At 37.8% G+C, this 10,797-nt stretch overlaps 2 pseudogenes; one reads left to right on the top strand and one right to left on the bottom strand.

Moving 5' to 3' along the window:
• The first annotated feature begins 214 nt into the window (after positions 1-214).
• LOC113073867 (transcription factor HES-5-like) lies at positions 215-2,255 on the top strand (annotated as a pseudogene).
• Positions 2,256-8,449: 6,194 nt separating this feature from the next.
• On the bottom strand, positions 8,450-10,189 carry LOC113073865 (transcription factor HES-5-like; annotated as a pseudogene).
• Between the last annotated feature and the right edge of the window lie 608 nt (positions 10,190-10,797).

Below are 10,797 nucleotides of genomic sequence, written 5' to 3'. Positions count from 1 at the left end.
ATGACCGTATTTATTCATTCACAAATTAATAATTTTTTTAATCATATTTGACAAATTTTTATAATTACAATACTTAATTTTTAAATAATATTAAATATTGTAATTTTTTTCATTTAATATGATGAATAAGAATAGAGCTGTGATGCTCTGCAAAAGCTTCTCCACGTGTGTTTGTAGTAATGATGAGCGTGTGCTGCTTCAGTGTCATTGATGTGAACATGAGCTCTCAGCACTTTCCCAGAGTCACTCTCCACCTGCTCCTTTGAGCTCCTGATGGAGGATCATTGAGCATGTGGCGCTCCACATCCCTCATTGTCTGTCTGAGCTCTTCCATTGGCTCCAAACGGTGAGAAACTCCAACAAGCTCAAGCCTCACACATTCATATGGAGATTTGGGAGTATAAATAGAGGAGCTGCAGCCAGTGCAAACCAGACTCAGTCTGAACAGAGAGATCTACAGCACAGAGATCCAGACATGACAGCTACAATCATCTCAAAGGAGCTTCTCCCTCTCAACAACAAGGTACATTCACATCCTACTTACAGCAGCATTACTGCAGCAGCTTTCACGGCTCTTCTCAATCACTGGTTTATTCCAAGGACACTTCTCTGATGCTTTTCTGTCTTCATTTGCAGCTGAGAAAGCCGATGGTGGAGAAGATGTGCAGAGATGGTATCAACAGCAGCATCGAGCAGCTCAAGTGTCTTCTGGCTCCAGAGTTCCTCGAGCAGCAGACTGATTCAAGATGATTTCCTGGAGATGAAGCTCAGCTTCCTGCAACGACACAACTCCAGTTCACATGCTGTCAATCAAGGCTTCTTCAGGAGAGTCTGTGAGATTGTGCACTTCCTGTCCAAAGATGAGATGAAGACACAGAGCCAGAGAAGACTGCTGAAGCACTTCCAGAAGCTGCAGACATCATGTGATCAGAACAGGAGGGAAAGTGTCCTTCCAGACCAGAAGACCTCCAGCAAAGACATGAATGTCAACAAGAGCGCCACCTGGAGGCCTTGAGAGAGCCTTACAGACTCAGACTGAACATCTACACTAGATTCAGTGGACACTTTTATACTTTTAGTTTCTCTTTTCGAAGAAAAGTGTTTCATGAGTTCCAGTTTGGAAGAGATATTTGCACTGTTAAGTGCTCCGATGATTCGATCTTCTGTGAAGATTTCACTTCATGTTCCAGATGAGAACATTTACTGACGTCTGTATCAGACAACATTGACTTTTACATTCTTCATGTGATGTGAAGGAAACTTTTTCTTCATTACTTTAAAGGACATTTATAATCACAGACTCAAGCTTTGTTCTAAGAGCTGATAAAGACTGTTTACACAGCAAATGTTAGATGAAATGTTATAATTTCTTGATATTAATTGATGGCAAGAATCTTGCTTCATTATTAATTCTGTGCTGTTTGTATGAAGTGGCTCAGATTGGGCTCATATTCGATTTCCTCTGATCATCACACAGAGGCGTCATGATTCATATTTAATCTTTTATTCTGATGGGAATATTTAATTATATCTATATTAGACAACACTGAATCTTCTTCATGTGATGTGAAGGAAAAACTTTCTTTACTTTTATTATTGTCCTGTTTCAGCACTGGCAGACTAAATTAATTTATCTAAACAGCTTTCTCTGAAAGCCGCATATGCTGGATATTTATACAATAATTTGACCACATACAATATATAAACAAAATATGATTTTCCTGTTTTGGGGAAATTCTTTAATGTATTGTTAAATACTCGTTTTCATCTTCAGTGAAGACTTTCTATGAATGAACCTGATTGATTGATTTATTAAATCTTGATTTGTTTGATTAACATCTTTAATCTGAACTTGCTTTTATAGAAACAAGTTTTGCTGTTTTTATTTCACATCTCAGAAATATTTTTCATTCTTTGAAAAGTTCTGTGGTTGTTAAAGTTCGGTCCTGTTTGATATTGTACTTTAGATGTTCTACAGTCACTATGTGACTCTTCTGAAAAGCAGTGATTTCTAAATAATCATGATTCTCATTGTGAGAAATGTATGTTTAATCATAAACAATGCTTATGTTTTGTGTTGAATATCTAGTTGTGTCTTTTGAAAAGACTGTTATGATGTTTAAACTCTGTTCTGTTGAGAGCACAAATGTATTTTGGAGAATCCTCAAGCACATGTTGTGATATATTATCACTGAATGATGTCATTTCCTCAATGACAAAACAATTGTTTGTGAAAATAAAATAATTTGACCTCATTTTTGTCTGTGCATTTTGCCATTTTTACTTTATGTGTAGACAAGAATGTACATTAACTTAAAGTACTGTGTAACTTACTTTTTAATGCATAATCTGCATTAGTGGCAGAAGAACATTGTTTTGGTCTTTATGTGAGTCGTGATTGTTTGGTCAACAGCATCATCCAGCGGTTTGATATTTCTAAAGCTGCATCCCAATTCACAATTTCTCTCTGCAATGATCACTGCTGCCTAGTGAGGCTTATATAAAGTTCATTTCACTTGAAAAAAAAATGTGTTTGTATAGGACGCAATGAAATACAGACGAAACTTGAGTTTGGAGTGTGATTGCATACTATACTTAGTGTTTTATAAAGTTAAAATTGACCATACTTACATTTGTATACATGTGTATATTACGTCCATGTGTATTTCTTTAAAATATTTTTCATTATAAATATTAATTCACATACTTTACACCAAAAATTTAGAGTGATTTAAATATCTAAATATATATTGTATGCAATCTGTTCGATGGAAGGGCGTGACGTCACGGGCGGGGTGACGTAGCGACCAGGAAGCTATAAAGACACCTGCAACGCAGCTGACTTCAGCTTCGCGTCTTTCAGCAAGCGCTCTGTGTGTACATGTCTAAAGTCTGTCTTGTGAGTCTTATTTATTGTTGTCTGTCCCAATACACAACATAATGCCTAAGAGCAAAGCAAAGACACAACATTTGAAGGGCGATTCCAGATCGCGCTATGGATTGTTTGTTCCTCCCTGCCCACGCTACATCACGGGTGGGGATACAAACAGTCTATGTGTGGTTTGCCTGGGATCGAAGCACCCTGTGTCGACTATCGAGGGAGCCGACTGCCCGGCCGTTGTGTACGCTTCGATCCCGGAGGGCTCTCTTCGAGGAGGGAGCCTTCGCCGGCGTTCCTAACGATACCGGTCCCGCTTTCGCCGAGGCGCCGGTTTAGCAGTCGATTCTGTTCCCCTCGGAATGTCTGTTTCCCCTCGGGTTGCCAGGTCCGTGTAATAAACCCAACCATATAGTTAATCAAACACTTTCCAAAAGTAGCCTAAATTCCGCGGATTTGGCAACATTCCCGCATGCAAATACACCAAACAGACCTGGATGTAAGGAAAGCAAAAAGGGACAAAATTCTTGCTACACTGTAGCATAGAAAAATGATTCTTACACTCCCGTTTATGTTCTTTTTTTTTTTATTATTATTCATCTCGCAGTTGTTCCGTTATTTTTGTCTTATGTTTTTACATTTCAAGTTGAAAAACCTCTCGTCTTAATTTTATTTTCAAGTTTAAGATTTAGGATGGTATTTTGAACCATTTGCTTGTCGTACATCCAGTCAAGCTTCTTGCACACGCTAGTTCTGATCGTACCTATAGTAACTCGGCATTTACGCAATAATTGTAGTATGTTTGCGTAAAGGGAAACAGACATATCAAGGGGAACAGAATCGACTGCTACACCGGCATTCGTTGGGTTCGCAGGTCGATCTGATGGAGGGAATGGAGACGGGCACGTCCTTATCTGTTACCTTACCCATCAGATCTGCCCCCCCCCCCCCCCCAAATAAACAGTGTTATGCCTAAATCTATAGGAGCAGCTATTTAATCTCCGAGGGGGATTAATATTGATTGTGTGACTAAGCTATTGCGCTGTCGAGGCAACGCGTCTATAACATCATTTTCAGTTTTCAATTTTCAGATTTTACAATCTCGATGTGCCAGCCGCTCCTGGTTCTTCTGTCCTCTTGCTTTAGCTATGCTCTTCGGATACACACTAGGCAGGGGAATTGTAGTCTGGCAGCGTATGACTCAAATGATTCGCGAACCCGCTCTTCAATCGCGATCCGACTCAAATGATTCACGAACCCGCTCTGAAGTCGCGATCTGAATCAAATGACGCAAATGATTCGCGAACCCGCTCTGAAGTCGCGATCCGACTCAAATGATTCACGAACCCGCTCTGAAGTCGCGATCTGAATCGAATGACGCAAATGATTCGCGAACCCGCTCTGAAGTCGCGATCTGAATCAAATGACGCAAATGATTCGCGAACCCGCTCTGAAGTCGCGATCCGACTCAAATGATTCACGAACCCGCTCTGAAGTCGCGATCTGAATCGAATGACGCAAATGATTCGCGAACCCGCTCTGAAGTCGCGATCCGACTCAAATGATTCACGAACCCGCTCTGAAGTCGCGATCTGAATCAAATGAGACAAATGATTCGCGAACCCGCTCTGAAGTCGCGATTTGACTCAAATGACTCAAATGATTCACGAACCCGCTCTGAAGTCGCGATCTGAATCGAATGACGCAAATGATTCGCGAACCCGCTCTGAAGTCGCGATCTGAATCGAATGACGCAAATGATTCGCGAACCCGCTCTGAAGTCGCGATTTGACTCAAATGACTCAAATGATTCGCGAACCCGCTCTGAAGTCGCGATCTGAATCGAATGACGCAAATGATTCGCGAACCCGCTCTGAAGTCGCGATCTGAATCGAATGACGCAAATGATTCGCGAACCCGCTCTGAAGTCGCGATTTGACTCAAATGACGCAAATGATTCGCGAACTGGCTCTGAAGTCGCGATCTGACTCAAATGATTCGCGAACCCGCTCTGAAGTAGCAATCTGACTCAAATGATTCAAATGATTCATAAACCCGCTCTGAAGTAGCGATCTGACTCAAATGATTCGCGAACCCGCTCATAAGTCGGGATGTGGTATAGTTTCCACATACTTGTCGAAGTCCAATTTGAATAAAGAAAAAAGAGGTTTAGAGCCAGTAAACTTTTGTTTATAAATGTGAAATTTAGCTAACAGGAAACATAAATTATGTAATATTTTCCAGTATTCTCTTTTGAATGGTCAAACAATCCAATTGAAAACAAAAAGAGAAGTCACTTACAAAATAACACTGAATAAATGGCAATAAGTCTGACCAATTTTTCAGTGTAGGAGCATTGCCAAAATAAATGAATGAAGACTTCTTCAGAAGACGTCAATGTCTAACTTTAGTTGGGTAACATTTGTGAATTAACTTAAATGTTATTTCTTTTACTTTGTTGGTCAGCAGATATCTATGAGGCAAGGTCCATACTTTCTCCCAAGGTATATTCTCCACAATGCTATTGCAATTAGGTATTATGTAAGGAATTGGTATTATCTCTCTCTGAAAGAGCTCTAATTTTATAGTAATTTTTTTCTTGATCTGCAGAAAAGCAAACATTTCCGATCATTGTGTCAGTTAAATTCAGAGTGTAAGTACATGGCCATGTACTTACAATACCTTGTTTGGTGTGTGGTTCACATTTGTCTGCTGTGCTGTAAATAAACAGTCGTGGAGCAAAAAGCCCAACTCATCTGGTTCAATGTGTCGAGGACTTTGTTTTTGCATCTTTTTTTGTTTTACTGGAAAGACACACTGCAACAAAAATCCATTGAACACTTCAACATGGATTTGACTATGAATGCTTAAAATCACTTTGTGAGCTCAGTTTTGAAGCATTTCATATTATCATGGTTTTGCGCACTGAAAGATTATTAAAAGCTTATTATATTTTTAGCCTGCACAATACATTTAAAATAAGCATAATTTAATTGTATATTTCTGTGTAGTGTAAGCATTATAAAAATATACACTTCTGAATTCTTGACCTTCATATATAAATATCAAATTGTGAAATGTATGATTGCCTGATTGAATTTTATTTATTTGTTTTTATTAACATGTTTAGATTGTGTAAAATTACTGTGTAGATTTTTTCAAGAATTACTTTTTATATTTATTTGCATTACATTTAAATAAATTTTTAATGTGCCCCTCTGGTTAAACACTGGCCCCTCCTTGGCCCCCCTAGAAAAATCTGTTTAGAGCCGCCACTGAAAATGATACCTTTCAGTGCGTCACTGTCCTCTACGAGGATTTTCTACAAATGAAATTTCATTTTTCTAATTCTGAAACGAATGTGAAATCCCTCCATGATGGTTAATGTACTATTGTGTATGTGTTGGTTAAGTATAGAGATCTTACTCTTTATATGCACGCTCTGTATACATGACTATTTACATTATTGTAAATCTGCTGTGCTGATATTATGTGTTTTGCACACATTATTGTCACTTTTGTCCTCCAGAGTGCGTTTCTCTGCTTTGAGTTTCAGTTTAATGAAGCAACTTGAATTTAAACAAATTCTTTCAACAGTGAAAGTAATGTGTATGAGAAATATTTTCCATACATACAAAAAAATTAACAAAGCTCAACTCTACTACTGTACGTGGTTTCATTTATTTTAGCATCAGTGAATAAAATCATGTTTTGAGGTAGAAACTAAAATTCCTTAAATTGTTTAAACACCGAATTTACACTAAATGTTTGAATGACATTGCATCAGAAAACAAAATTTCAAGTGTTTCTATCTGAAATTCATACTGTAAGTGTGACATAAGGGTTCAAATACTGTTAGTAGCTACTGAATGATTAATAAATCATTCATGTGAAAAAACAGCCCTTATTTACATATTTACATCTTTACAAGTACATAATAAATGTGATGTTCAGTAGACAGACATCTATTGTGTAATTAGAGTGTGAGAAACAAACCCTCCGAGACAATAGAGCTCAACAGGAGAACAGGGGTCAAAGGTCAGTGACCTCATTTTAAACTTTGATAGTTCCATCGTTGTGCTCTATTCCTTCAACTTTCATTCACATGCACAGATTTGCAACATGTTGGCATTATTAGGAGGCTGTCAAAAAAGTTACTCCTTGATATTTTTATTTAAATTAAAGCACACTTTGTCAAATTAACTCTAATATTTGTAAACTGATAGTTCTAATGAAAAACAATTTATATTTGTACAAGTTATCTAGCATTATGCACTTAAAAATTAAATTGATCACCAAATGTGACAAAACTTACTATTCTGTTAATTATATAACAATAATATGTTATTGTGAAATGCAAACATGCAAAGATAAAAACTGCTTTTAACTTCAGTTCTGTTAGTGTCACTTAAAGATTCACAAATGTCTCTGTATTCGCAAATACATACGTCACATACATCAACCTGTAGTCAATGGTTTTTATCTGGTATTAGATGAGAAGCATTCAGCAGCGTCCCGAGGGAATTTTTGTTATAGGATCAAGCTGTTATTAGCATCTGAATAGGCACATGTCTATTGTTCAGTGTGGGAAAGCTCTGGTACCCAGAATCACAGCTCAATGTCATTAGCATCCCAAAAACTGCAATTCAACGCAATGTTTTGTGACTCTGAAACGAGAGAAAACAGCCCTGCTCTCATCCATTTCAAAGGTTTTTTCAGTTTTTAAAATTTAAGTTAAATGTTTTTTAAATTGACCAGTCAGTCTGGAGCTTTAAAACACTTCACAACACATTTCACTGTTTAATATCCACAACCTACAAAGTCGCAAATAGAAGTGTATTTAAAAATGTCTATCAGTTTAACGTAAGCAAAACATTAGAAAAATCTCTCAAATTCCACAATCAAGTCAAAGCCACATTCAAAAGGATTTTTATTTTATATGTAATAAACAAATACATCAAGGAATTCATTATAACTTTAAACTGTCGCTTTCTTTTAAAATTTGAGTCCATAATCCATAAATATGTTTCACCAGTGAAATCAAAATCCACAGACATATTTGTCTTTTAAACAGTGATTGATCTGTGCAGATCTTTCTCCTGATTCAGACCCGATGACTCATATTTTACCTGGAAGCAACAGTTTGAAGTATTTTGATGGATTTGTTTCTTACTAACACGCAGCTCTTTACTTCACAAGAAATTGATATTAATTAATGGACTGGAGTCTTGTGGATTATTGGGATGTTTTAATCAGTTTTTTTGGACTCTGACAGCACCCATTCACTGCAGAGCATCCATGGCTGAGCAAGTGATGCAATGCTACGTTTCTACCAGTTTGTTCACATGAAGATACAAACTCGTCTACGGCCTGAAGATGAGTACATTTCAGCAAAAACAATATGTTTTCAGAAATATTACAAAAGGAGCTATTTTAACTCTTTACCCATAAAAAAAAACATCTCATGATTAGCTTCATAAACAAACCCCAGGAATATTTAATGCTGGTTGATAACTGAATCGTTCATGCATAATGAAAACCATCTGAAGGACTCTAAATGATTAGACAAAGTCACTTTTTTTTGATTGTTTTATTTCGCCTCAGACTGATTGAAATACATTCAATGGCCTTTACGTTTCTTAATTTTAAAACAAATTCCTTCACAGAAGGAAACAACATTTCACTTACACAGTGAAAAGGTTTTTACAATGCAACCCTTGCAAAAGGCAGTTCAGAAGCACAGTACATGGTACTGACAGAAAGATGAGGAATAACCTCTTGAAAAATAAATCCATGATCTTTTCAGATCTACATATTATTTTCTCAGAAACACAAATATGAGCCCAGCTGGGCTTCAAATAAATCTCAATAAGATTAAAAACAACCATAAATATTAATTCCAAATATTGGACACTGACCAACTCTTGGCCAAACTTATAAAACATGAGTAACATGTTGTCCAGATTAGATCATTTTGATCAAATTTGAATGAAATTTAAAGACTTATTATAAGCCCAAGTTAAGGCACCCTAATACAGGACAGTGATACACTGATACATCATATCATCATCATAAAAAAACAAATATGATCAAAAAGATCAATAAATGATTTCCGCCAGTTGCAAAAAATGAAGAGTATTTCAAAATGAAACAAAGATAAAGCTGATTTGACTGCATGGTCACATAAAGTATCACCTCAAATGTGAAAATTATACCCAAAGGATATGAAAAATGCATTTTAATACACTTTTAGACTAATAAGTCCAATTAAACCTGCAGAGGCACAGTGTGCCAAGATGGGATTCAAACTAAAAACAGTTAAAGAACATTTTCTCAAACAGAGAAAAATCTTCACAGAAGATCAAATCATCAGAGCACTTAACAGTGCAAATATCTCTTCCAAACTGGAACTCATGAAACACTTTTCTTCGAAAAGAGAAACTAAAAGTATAAAAGTGTCCACTGAATCTAGTGTAGATGTTCAGTCTGAGTCTGTATGGCTCTCTCAAGGCCTCCAGGTGGCGCTCTTGTTGACATTCATGTCTTTGCTGGAGGTCTTCTGGTCTGGAAGGACACTTTCCCTCCTGTTCTGATCACATGATGTCTGCAGCTTCTGGAAGTGCTTCAGCAGTCTTCTCTGGCTCTGTGTCTTCATCTCATCTTTGGACAGGAAGTGCACAATCTCACAGACACTCCTGAAGAAGCCTTGATTGACAGCATGCGAACTGGAGTTGTGTCGTTGCAGGAAGCTGAGCTTCATCTCCAGGAAATCATCTTGAATCAGTCTGCTGCTCGAGGAACTCTGGAGCCAGAAGACACTTGAGCTGCTCGATGCTGCTGTTGATACCATCTCTGCACATCTTCTCCACCATCGGCTTTCTCAGCTGCAAATGAAGACAGAAAAGCATCAGAGAAGTGTCCTTGGAATAAACCAGTGATTGAGAAGAGCCGTGAAAGCTGCTGCAGTAATGCTGCTGTAAGTAGGATGTGAATGTACCTTGTTGTTGAGAGGGAGAAGCTCCTTTGAGATGATTGTAGCTGTCATGTCTGGATCTCTGTGCTGTAGATCTCTCTGTTCAGACTGAGTCTGGTTTGCACTGGCTGCAGCTCCTCTATTTATACTCCCAAATCTCCATATGAATGTGTGAGGCTTGAGCTTGTTGGAGTTTCTCACCGTTTGGAGCCAATGGAAGAGCTCAGACAGACAATGAGGGATGTGGAGCGCCACATGCTCAATGATCCTCCATCAGGAGCTCAAAGGAGCAGGTGGAGAGTGACTCTGGGAAAGTGCTGAGAGCTCATGTTCACATCAATGACACTGAAGCAGCACACGCTCATCATTACTACAAACACACGTGGAGAAGCTTTTGCAGAGCATCAGACAGCTCTATTCTTATTCATCATATTAAATGAAAAAAAATTACAATATTTAATATTATTTAAAAATGAAGTATTAAGTGTTAAAAATGTATCAAATATGATTAAAAACATTTATTAATTTGTGAATGAATAAATACGGTCACCTGGTTTTAGTTAACCATATGTGTGTTGTACTTATACTCATGTATGCAGTGCCATGAAATTCATTTTTTCAGATGTTTACAGATGATTGCATTTATATCTAAAGCTTTAGAGTTGTGCGCTGGAATTCAGACTTCATTGTCTCCAGTGTCTGAGACTCCAGGACTCCAGATGTGTGTATGTGTGTGTGTGTGTGTGTGTGTGTGTGTGTGTGTTTGTGCTGGTCAGTGTGAGTTGGTCTCATGTGAGGTTCCCACACTGACTCTCTGTGTTCACATCAATGAAGCACAAAAGCGTCCGAGTCCTGAATGGAGCTTTAGTGACGCTGAAGACTCAGAGATCAACCTGACGTCACCAACCATCTGGTGGAAAACCTGCTGATGAACAGCAACATGTCA

The sequence above is a fragment of the Carassius auratus genome, unplaced genomic scaffold (genome assembly GCF_003368295.1).
Source record: "Carassius auratus strain Wakin unplaced genomic scaffold, ASM336829v1 scaf_tig00013124, whole genome shotgun sequence".
Taxonomy (NCBI): domain Eukaryota; kingdom Metazoa; phylum Chordata; class Actinopteri; order Cypriniformes; family Cyprinidae; genus Carassius; species Carassius auratus.
The sequence above is the reverse complement of the archived record's forward strand: the minus strand, read 5'-3'. Positions and strand labels throughout refer to the sequence as shown.